A 12,466-nucleotide genomic window follows, 5' to 3' on the forward strand; every position below is an offset into this window, starting at 1 on the left:
ACTCTGAGATTGATAGAGCTAACCTTCCATTGAATAGAACTCACATCCCCCGGAATAGAATCTAATGCAGCTAGAATCTGAGAAAATCATGCATCATACTGTGGAGGCAGAGGGGCAATCTAAAAAGAGGAAACTCCAGTAGGCAACTCAAGCTCCGCACGCTCAACTTACCCATCCGAACGGCCACTACCATATAAACACTCGGTAGAACCGCATGTGTCTGGAGGTGTCACTTAACTGTCCGGACGAATGAGCCACACGCGTCCAACCCAAGAGTAGGTCCGTACGGACTCTCGACACAAAAAATCTGAAACTAAAGGAAAATTTGTAGAAAAATATTGTTCCCTAAAGTTAGATTCAGAACACGCATGTATAATCAACTAATAAAGTAATCAAATAGCATTTCAAAAAGATGCAAAGATATAACTGAGAGTGAAGAATTCAATCAGCACAAATTTCCCTCCAAATAGAAATTTTAAATAGTTTACACAACTCATGCAATCTGTGTGTGTGTGAAAGCTTTCTCAATAAGGTTTGAAGTTCACTGATATGATTTAAACAAACTGGATTTTCTAAACAAGAGAGAAAATTAACGATAGATCAGTCAAAAGTCAAACCTTATTTTACTAGGGCCTAGCCACCCTCATCTGATGCACTACCCCCTAAGCTGTAGCACTTTTCTTTTTACTTAGTCCTTTAGTGGCTGTCTATTTTCACAATGATTTGGTCATTGACTGTTTCTTTAGGGACAAGATTAAGAACAGATTTATAGCAGAATAAGCAGTGGATATTTTTAATATCTAGATAACTGAAATTTAAATGCTTTTTAATATCTATAAAGAATGCCAGACTTTATAGGTTCTAAGTTCAACTAGCGAGTTGGTCAATTTGACCATCTTAGCAAAAAAATCTCTCTCATAAGAATTTCCAGAAGCTAAAAACAAGAAAGAGAAAAAATATACCTTTGGAAAGCTTCGGATAGTGCACAATTTTTCATCGCACGAGAAAGGTAACTATCTAGCATTAAGATGCACATGAAAACTTAGCATATATCAGGCATAAACCCTCAATCATATAAAAGCATATTCAAGCAATGCACAATGAACTGAGATATCAGGCAAAAACACATGCAATATCTGAAAAAGCCATCAAAAGAAAAAATAAAGATGCTGTAAATAGGGATTCCACTTGTTAGAGCATTTTCAGAAGACTCTGCACTGCGAAAAAGATAGAAGATTTCAGATTCCCTGTCAGCCGTCCGATGACGTGTCATCCCGTCTGGATGTCCATCTGTCCACTGTTCCATCCGTCCGGATGATGTGTTCACCCCGACCGGACGCCAGACAGACCAGCATCATCCGTCCGGACGACGTATCTTTCCGTCCGGAGCCTCTACTGTATTGAGAAGCTTTTGTTCCAGGTTGCATCCGTTCGGACTTCTCAGCAGCCCGTCCGAACGTCCATCAGTGATCGATCAGCTTCAGATTCTTTCCAAGTTCAGAATATGGGAAGATTGATACACCGTCTGGACGATGTGGTTTCCCGTCTGGACACTCTCATACATAAGGCAAGAATCGTAATTCAAATATCACCGTCCGGACGTTAGTCAGCCTCGGTCCGGACGCGCATGCAACTAATATGGAAATTGCTGATTCGACTTCAACCATCCGGACGTCTACCTCTCATGGTCCGGATGCACGCATAGCAGATATGGAAATTGCGTGTTGAATAATTGCTGTCTGGACGTTCATCCCCCTTGGTCCGGACGCGCGACATGCGAACAGACGTGCGACCGTCCGGACGTCAGTGTCTCACCGTCCGAACGCGGATGTTTAACAGGAAAGATTTTCAGCGAAATTTTTGGAAAATCCTGTCGCACAGTTGTCCATCTGGATGACTCAGGTTCACCGTCCGGACGGCATCCGTATATATTACAGCAGTCGCCCATTCTGCACCTCAGCCTATAAATAGAGGCCCCTAGGCATTGAGAACTGCAAGAATTCGGTATTGAATTCCACAAGAGCTCAGAGAAGTTCAAGATCCCTCTGAAGCCGTTACAAGTGTGCTGCGCTACATTTGAAGTCTATCTTAGAGGTCGGCTCTAAGGTAAAGGATTGCATTGAAGACCCCTTCAGGTAGAAGACCTGGTTGGGAAGCATTCGTGTTGGGTTACACATCAGAGAGCAAGGTACGACCACTGCATCGGGTTAATGTGAGTGTTACTATCTTGTATCTAGCTTTGTCTTTTGAATAGTGGAATTCCTGGGTTTGGCTGCCCCGGAATGGTTTTTCTCTTGATTGAGTTTCCACTTCGTCAACAAAAATCTGTGTGTCTTTTATTTTCCGCTGTGCTTAATTTTTGTTGACACTTGTGCACACACTTTACTTTTAGAAGTCAATTTTTATTTTCAATTTTTATTTATTTATCATGTCATGTCGTGTGTTTGTCTCGCGGATTTCTTCTGAGATTTTGGCATTCTCTGCACATCTCTTCTCATTCCATGGTATTTGCTGTGTCTTCCTTTGTTCTTCTATGTTTTTGTACTTTTTAGAATACTGGAATATTTGTTGATTGGAATATTTTCTTGAGATATTGTGCATGAAAATCTTTTTCTGTCTATGTGTTGGGTGGATATTGATATATCCGTGCTATTTGGATTCCTATTTTTGTTTTCGTAATTATTGTGCATCGAATTGCCAGCTGTCATAATATAACATTCCTTTTGTAAATAATAGGATCTAATATTTATTTGTGTTGTTCTTTTTGGATAGATTTTGTTTAAATATTTTCAAGAATATGTCGTCCAGCAGCTCCCAGCACAATATCCGACCAATGGATCCTTTGGAAAACAGATTGTTGTTGAAGTTATATGTTTCAATTTCCAAAGGTATCAGGATTTAGATGAGCTTTGCCCCTCAGCTCATGTAGAGCCTTCCGTAGCATCTTTCTTCAGATTTGCACCAGTTAGAGGTTCAATGGCAAATCTTCTTGTTTATCTTGCAGACCATTTGACCAGAGGATTTCAATCTGTAGATAATCAGGTTCAGGGTTTGGAAACTCAAGAACCTGTTTTGTAACCTGTTTTGGAAACATTTTTTTGTTTCCAAAACAGAAAATTGTGTTTGAAAACAATTCTCATCCGTTTGGCAACTTGTTTTTAGAACAAAACAGATGAAACACGTTTTGGTTTGAAGCAAGTTTTAAGGAAACAGGTTAGAACTGTTTCCTTAAAACCATTCTTTGCTACAGTACCAAAACCTGCGCGGAATGGGTTGAAATTTAAGTGCACAGTAACCCATCCTCAGTTCGAATCGTACAGCACGGGAATGAAATTTTTTATTTTTTTTCACACAAAGCCTTCCAGTGCTTCCACCATCCCTTCTGCAGAGCCATTACAACCTTCTCAGGGAGAGGAGCAGTGTTGCCTTCATCCTCCACCCCCAGGCCCTTATCACCGCTCCGGCCTCCGGCACCGCCGCTATCGCAATCATCTATGGCTATTTCCTCAACTTCCTCCCCCAAAACTCTAATGCCCTCCTCATCCTTCTTCGTCCTTCAACGACCTCATTTCAGTGACGACCTTGCGGCCTATCCTACTCACACCGATGCCGATCGCATTCTTGTTACTCATCTGGTTCCCCTTCTCAAGCGAGTTTGAACGGTTAGGAGCTTGTTCCTGTTGTTGGGTTGGGGTGGTGGTTGGGTAATCAGGTTCAGATCAGGGTTGTTGGACGCCTGGTACGTGCATGCTCGACTACGCAGGTCAGGCATAGTAAGGGTGATCCATGAAGAGGGTGAGGGCTTGGTGGCAATGTGGAACTAGTGGATTCATGAAGCTTCTAGAACATAATTGATATGGCTTTGTGAAATACAAATTACAAAAGGTTGTGAGCCCAACAGAGAGAAAATTGAAATCATCGAGTTGGGAGATGTGTGGACAGAAATCAAAAAGCAATTGGGAATTCTACATATTTCTATAACTGACTCCCTGAGAGATATTTGAAAGAGGAACGGCTTTCTCTTGGTTTTATTGTTCTTTATTTTTTATTTTTTATATATACTTATGGCTTTCTTTCTTGAAATAGAGATTATTATTTATTATTATTTTCTTTTTCAAATGCCAAGTTCTATTCAATTTTCTTCTTAAATGAAAACTGTTTTCAAAACAATTGTCCAAACACCTTTAGGTACTGTTTTTTATTTTTAAAAATTGTTTTGAAAACAATTCTCAAACACAAAAATAAAAAACTGGTTAACCAAACGAGCCCCAAGAGATTGAAGTTTTTCAGTCTATGGTACCCGGCTTCAAAAGCTTGAAGATAAAGTGGCACAAATTCGGCTTATTGTACGAATCTCTCTACGTCACTTGCTTTTAGTGGTTCAGCAGGATTTGGTACACGGAGGATTTTTGTTCCTCTCTCTATCAATTGTTTTACAAACTTCTGTTTATTTAGGCTACTTTCTGACAGTTTACTTTTGTTCCTGCTTTGTTGAATATTAGTATTGTTAACTGTAGATTTTATATACTCTATTTACCCTTGTCCTGTTGAGACATCAAGGGGGAGTATTTTTGTGGTTTTTCGATACTCTGTTTACCCTTTGCCTTTTGAGACAAAAAATGGGGAGTATTTTTAGTTTTGGACCGAGAATGTATTTTTAACCGGTCAAGTGATTTTTGTCCCAGAATGGCCAATGGGAGAGTTTGTTAGTTTTTGATTGGCTGCATTCTGTTGACAAAATCATTATCATGTAATGTTACTGTTTTCACAGGGATGCCGTATATTCCAAAACCTTCAAAGTATTTGGAGTTTATTTCTCTAAGATGGAAAGAGCCTTATTATGACAAGTTCCAGTCTCACAAGCTGCAAGAAGGATATTTCAGTGTTCAAGGAAGATTCTGTGTTGATTCCAACTCAAAAAAGTTGGATCCTTTGTTTCCGTCCGAACGGTCCAGAAAAGCGTCCGGACGCTCATCAATCAGCAACATCGGTCGGGACGACGTGGCAATACCGTTCAGACATCCATCAGTGTCTAGAAGATACAAACAGTTCAAGGTTGCATTCGTCCGAACATCATGACAAGACGTCCGGATGCACATTAGAGTTCGACAAGAAATCAGATTTCCTTCTCAAACACAGATATGGGAAGACAGCTGCATTTGTCTGGACGTCAGGGCAACACCGTCCGGCTGCAGTCCTTACTAAGGTAATTGTGTGAAGCATAGTTACAACCATCCGGCCTCTAGGGCAACACCGTTTGGACGTGACCTTTATGTGGAAAGCGCGAAGTGCAATATGGAAAGGTGGTTGTAGTTCTCCATCTAGACACACTCAGCTTCCGTCCTGACGTGGCCTAGAGAAGTTCGTTTCAGACTCAACTTAGGTTTTCTTAAGCCTATATATAGAGGCCTCTCAGCATGTAAAAATTATGAATTCAAAGTTGGATTCTTCTGTACTTAGAGAAGGTGTTTAGGTAGACATTGTGAAAATTTACTAGCTCTCTAAGGGTTGCCGGTGTGCTATTGATGTGCTCATAATTGAAGTCTATCTTAGTGAGGAGCCTTAAGGCAAAGGAATCCATAGAAGACCCTTCAAGTAGAAGACTTGGTTGGGAGGCATTCATGTTGGGTTACGTGTCAGAGTGCTAGATACGATCGCTGCATCGGGTATGTGAGTGTTACTGTCTATGTACTAGCTTTGTCTTCTGATAGTCAATTTCCTGGGTTTGGCTACCCCAGAGTGGTTTTTCTCTTAATTGAGTTTCCACTTCGTTAACAAAATATTTGCCTCCTTTAATTCTGCACTTTTGACATTTTTTTACATGTTGCACACACACACGCTAAATTAGAAGTCATATTTGATGAATAAAAAAAATAAAGTTGAACAAAAATTAAAAATTTTAATGAACGCAATAAATAAATAATTCATCAAAATTTAATTATATTTTAAAACATATAAATGTAACTTACAATTTAATTCAGTTGTCCTCGACGAGTCTTCATACTTGAAATCGCTGCATGATTTTGTCATTGCTAATAGTCTTGAATGTATCCTTCTCAATGTATGTGACTAGAGAATCATTCATCCACTGATCTCCCATTCTATTACATAAACCATTTTTAACAATATTCATTGCTAAAAATGCTCCTTCAATAGTTGCTGTCACAACTGGCAGAATCAATGACAATGTCACAAATGAATAAACCAATGGATAGATGATATATTTTTTTGTCTCTACCATCTTCTCAGCAAGTTGTCCAATCCCTTTAAGTGTTGCGAATTCTTCACTAGAGCACATGTCAATGTTATATGTTTCAAGTTGGTTGTCCAAATTGATAAGTTAAACTGCTGAATAATCGTTCGGATAAAACTGAGCAAGACAAAGTATATTATCCTTATTAAAAGCAGCAAACAAGTCATCCAGACTCAAGCACGCTACACAAAGTAATAATTCAGAATTTGCCTCATTAAAGCAACTGCTAAATTCTTGGAGTTGCATGTCTGTAATAGTATAATAAAGCTCTACACCGTAATGATGTGAAATTTTCATGCTTTGAGCTTTTCGCTGTGATCGAGGTTGGTACATATCATCCATATTGGGGTCAACAATATTTTTTTTGCACAAAACACAGAAACTTCTTCAAATAAAGAGTTCCATCCTTCTTCTCTCATAGCGTATAAACGATGCTTTGAAACTTCAACTAACTTCATTGCATTCAGAATATATTGATCATTTCGGTGTAATGCTTGAGATAACTCATTTGTGATAAGTGCTGAATGTTACACATTCAAGCCCCTTTATTTACATATGTTAAGCTTTTGGTTTTGTTATAGTTGATTTTTGTATTGTTTTTATGTTTTCTTGTGTTTTACAGGTTTTGGAAGAAAATCCATCAAATTCAAATATTATAACGAAGTCGGCAAACTTACTTTTGGAAAGATTGAACTCCAAATCAATTTTGAATTTAAGAAAAGAGAAGTCGGCAAAAATCCGTTATTTTTGGAAAGAATCCAGAATGAGCATATCTCTGTATTTTAATCATAATTTTTTTCTCGAGTATTGGATTGCAATGATATTGGTGGAGTTAGAAAGCTAAGACAAAACGAAACAAATATGTTAGAAATAGAGCTTTCCTAAGTCAGACTTTTACCATGCCAAAATTGCCGCACAATAAAAGACCACAAATCTGTACTTTGGAATCCTTTTCCTACTTTGATTGAAATTTCAGAAAAAGAAAAGACTTGTACTTATTCTATTTGGACTAAGAGACCTATTTACAATTTTTCTAGGATTTTTAGGGCTACTAGAACTTCTCTAATCCCTTGAAATAGGCCTCTAACCTTTGAAGAGTAAACACACAAGCTTTGGGAAAGAATTGGAGGCTACTTCAAGAAGGATTTTGGTTTTCCTTTCTTCCTTTATTTATTTTCTGTATGTATATAATTTTAGTCTATATTAGTTGTAACTAATACTTTAGTTAGGGCTCGATTGAAGCCCTAATTATGTCTCATTAGGGTTTTCAATTAGCGTCTTTACTACAATTCATATATTGATGCTTAACTTGATTATTTCCTATTTTCTTGAATTCCTCTCATGTTTATGCTTGATCATCATATGTATGTGGTATGGATTTGTTATTATGTCAATTTGGATGACCGAGTCCTGGGCATGATAAAGTAATAAAAGAACCCCATCACAGGTTCTTGGATTAATCAACATAAAGACAACTGGAATAGATACCATGTTCCACCCCTTCAAGGAAGAAAAGAGTAAAAGTAGATACCATGCCTAACTAGTGGCTTAGGGAAATCAATGGCTTTAGGAGTAGATACCATGCCCTTGTAGCATTGGTATTGTGAATCTTAATTGAGTATGATTAGCGGTGGATATCGAAGTCCTACCTTATCTCCTATTATATCTCTTCAATATTTTTTGTTTCTTCTCTTATTAGATCTTATTAATATTTTTATTTCGTTTCACTCATCTTAATTATTTAGGAAAACTTTTTAAATATAATTTACCAATCCTCGTGAGAATGATCTCGTATTTGCCTACTATACTATCATTTTGATCTTATGCACTTGCGAGTAAAACGTACAAATATTTATCTATTTATTTAGATAGATATTTGCACAACAATTTGTAATCCCCAAAACACTTTTCATTAAATGTAAATTGAAAAGAAAATTAAAAAGTTTGTAGTGACTGAATTAGTATATTTGCTTACACTCTCTGTTCAGAAAATAAACCATCTTCCACGATATCTTCAACCACATCAAGGATAGAAGAAAACATGAGAATAACACTAATAATTGCACCATAATGAGAACTCCAACGCATATCTCTAGGTCTCTTTAAATTCATTTCTTGATTCAAGCCAGGACCAGCTAAAATTTCATTATTTCGTAATGCACCACAACTTCAGCAGTTCGTTTTTCACGAAGTGTTTCACAATGCTTTCATAATGCTCGAACAACATTAAAGACACTATTAACCATGCTGAAAAAAGAAGTTACAATTTGGATGTGATTTTTAGCAACTAAAGTCAGTTGAAGCTGATGTGCAAAGCAATGAACATATATGCGAATGACTTTTCATTCAAAATAATTTTTTTAAGTCTATTCAACTCACCTCGCATATTGCTAGCTCCATTGTATCCTTGTCCTCGCAATCTGCTAACACTTAAATGATGCTTGTTAAGTATTGACTCAATTGTTCCCTTCAATACTGTAGCTGTGGTATTACTAACATGTGTAATGCCTAAAAAATGTTCAATTACATGGCCGCGCTTATCTACATAACGCAAAAAAATATTGAAAATTGCTCTTTAACATCACGAGATTCATCAACTAGGATAGCAAATGATGATTCTTCAAGATCTTTAAGAATAGCATCTAGAATTCCACTTGATGCAGCATTTGCTATTTCTTTTTGAATGCCTGGTGCGGTCATTTGATGATTTTTAAGAACATTTTCTAAGACTACCTTGTCAATTTCTTCAGTATGTTTTGCAAGAAACTGCAACAATTACAAAATTTCCCTAATTACTTGAGTTTGAAGATTCATCATGGCCACGAAATACTAATCCATGTTGCTGTAAAAAGCGAATACAATCAACTGAGGCATTCAAACGAGTTCTATATTCCCTTTTTTGAAGATGTGATTGCTTGTCAAAAAATGTTAAGAAAGCTTCACATCTTCGTTGAGCTTGATTATGTGCACTATTGTGAGCCCCCACATGATTCCATAGTTTATTTCCAATTTTTAAACCCTTCAGTAACAAACAAGTCTCCTCCTGTTTGATTTCTAGTGTTTGGTCTGAAGAGATAACAAAACAAGCTAAAAAATAATTATGACTCCTAATGTGTGTGTGTAATCAACCAAACATGCAACCAAAATATAAAATGCGGAAAATTAAAGTACATATATTTTGGTGATGAAATGGAAACTCTTTAAATAAAGACGAAAACCACCACGAGGCAACTAAACCTAGGAAATCCACTATTTATAAGAAATAGCTAGTTACAAGACAGTTGTACTCACAAATTCCATTGCAATAGTCGTACCTTGAACTCTAACACGTACCTATATGTGAGCGTCTCCCAACCAGACCGCCTGTCTGAAGGGTTCTTCAATGGACTTCTTTAGCTTAGAGCTCCTCCCAAAGCTAGACTTTAATGATTGATCAAATCACACACAAAACTCAAAGAGAGTTAGCAAAGTTTACAATCTCTGCATTCTAGGAGTAGAATTCTACACTGAATTCTACACACAAAACACCCTCTCTTAGCACACTCAGAATTCTACACTGAATTCCTTGCAAAATAGCAGGCTAGGAGCCTCTTTAATTAGGCTATGGAAAACCTAATTTTACATAAACTTAGATTTCTCTAGGTGGCACTCGGACCTGATCTCTGGCATCCGGACCTGCAACTAAAACTTCAGGAAAAAATAGAAGTGTGTCTGGACTTGGAACCCTAGCGTCCGGATTGTTGCACAATGTAATTGAAACGTCCGCAATCATCACATTGCATCCGAACCTTCATGCATACAGGTGCTCTCTTTGGCTCACGTCTGCTGGGCAGTCCGGACCTTCATAAGACTTTTGCTCTCTGTGGCTTGCGTCCGCTGAGTTGTTCAAACCTTCATAGGACTTTTCCTATCAAAACCAAGAAAATAAATAGGTAACTTAGAAATTAATAAATTACATATATTAAATAAATGGGATTTATAATTGTATTCTAGATAATAATATTTATATTACCAAAATAAAATAAGCCTAAGGTAAAATAATAAGGAAATAATTATAGTTATCATACTGGGTCCAGTTGAATAAATAATTAATTACACTAACAAAAGTGTGGTTTAAATATGTGTGGGGCCAAATATTAAATTGTTAAATGATAGAATAATTAGAAATGTGGGTCCTGATGTAGTTATCAGAAGTTGGGGTTTTTAAAATAAAATGGAGATTCTCCTTGCCACATGTTAGCATATGGTTGGCTAGGAGGAGATAACATTTTCTCCTGCCAATCACCCAAAATTGGACACGTGTCCCACTTCTTTCTCTCTTCCTTTTCCTTTTCCCTTCTTTTCGCTTTTCTTTCTGGATCCCCTCCCTCACGCACGCCTCACTCTCCCTTTCTTCCTTGAAAAAACAGAAATTGACTTCTAAACCACAAGTGTGTGCACAAAGTGTCAACAAAAATAATAATGCGGAAATTAAATGACACAGAGATTTTTGTTGAAGAAGTGGAAACTCAATTAAGAGAAAAACCACTCCGGGACAGTCAAACCTAGGATATCCACTATTCAGAAGACAAAGCTAGATACAAGATAGTAGCACTCACATATACCCGATGCAGTGGTCGTACCTTGCTCTTTAACGTGTAACCCAACACGAACGCTTCCCAACCAGGTCTCCTACCTGAAGGGGTCTTCAATGGAATCCTTTATCTTAGGGCCGACCCCTAAGATAGACTTCAGATGTAGTGCAGCAACAACACACTTGCAATGGCTTCAGAGGAAAAATAACGTCTCTGAGCACTTGTGGAATTCAATACCGAATTCTTGTAGTTCTTAATGCCCAGGGGCCTCTATTTATAGGCTAAGGTGCAGAATGGGCGACTGCTGTAATATGTACGGACGCCGTCCAGATGGACAACAGTGCGACAAGATTTTTCGAGAATTTCGCTGAAAATCTTTCATGTTTAAGAGCCGCGTCCGGACGGTGAGATACTGTCGTCCGTACGGTCGTACGTCCGCTGCAAGTAATTTCCTTATAAGGTTTCGCGCGTCCAGACCATGGGGGATGAGCGTCCAGACAGCTGAACTTCAACACGCAATTTCCATATCTGCTATGCGCGCGTCCGGACCATGATAGGCATTTGTCCAGACGGTTGAAGTCGAATCGGCAATTTCCATATTAGTTGCATGCACGTCCGGACGGGAAACCACATCGTCCGGACAGGTATATCAATCTTCCCTTATTCTGAACTTGGAAAGAATCTGAAGCTGATCGATCACTGAGAGGCGTCCGGACAGGCTGCTAAGACGTCCTTACGGATACAGGCTGGAATAGTAGCTTCTCGATACAGTAGAGGTCCGGACGGAAAATGCACGTCTTTCGGATGGATGATGCTTGGTCTGATTGGCGTCTGAACGGTATGGTATGTCGTCCAGATGGATGGAACAGTGGTCAGATGGGCGTCCGGACGGGATGGCACGATTGTTCGGACTGCTGGCAGGGAACCGAAAACTTCTGTCTTGAAAGCAGTGCAGAATCTACTGACATCACTCTGAATAGTGGAATCCCTGATAAAAAAACATCTATACACACAAGTGATTTTGTCCAAACAGAATGAGGCCAATAATAATTTTTTTACGACATCATCAGAGTTATAAATTGGCAGCAAAATATTTTTTTTTAATGATAACACATCAGAGCTTCTAACAAAAATACTTCAAAATATATAGAAAGAGTGTAATTAAGTAATTACACATAAAATAGTACTTGTGCCACATATAGCATAGATAATTTACAATCGAAATACTCATTGTATCATTATTACATATCAATAAATATAAATATCATTTTTCAAATATTATAATAATGGACTAAACATAGTAGTCCACAAAAATGGGAGGCATCCTAGCCTCGGATACTGCCATCAAGATCACCTATGGGTCTGGACAATCCTGATACTCCTCTTCCTCATAACCTGTATTAATATATAATACAGATAGAAACAATAATACAAAAATACCTAGTGAGTCCATTGCTTTCAATAATATGATGATTATTGATTTATTTAACAATATAGGATGCAACGATATGATGTAATGACAGTGTTAGTATTTTGGCCTTATTCTGTGTTTGGACAAAATCACTTAAGTGTAAAGATGCTATAAACAGGGATTCCACTATTCAAAGTCTGCAAGTCAGAAGAATTCAAGTTCCCTGTC

Source organism: Alnus glutinosa, chromosome 7 (genome assembly GCF_958979055.1).
Source record: "Alnus glutinosa chromosome 7, dhAlnGlut1.1, whole genome shotgun sequence".
Lineage (NCBI taxonomy): Eukaryota > Viridiplantae > Streptophyta > Magnoliopsida > Fagales > Betulaceae > Alnus > Alnus glutinosa.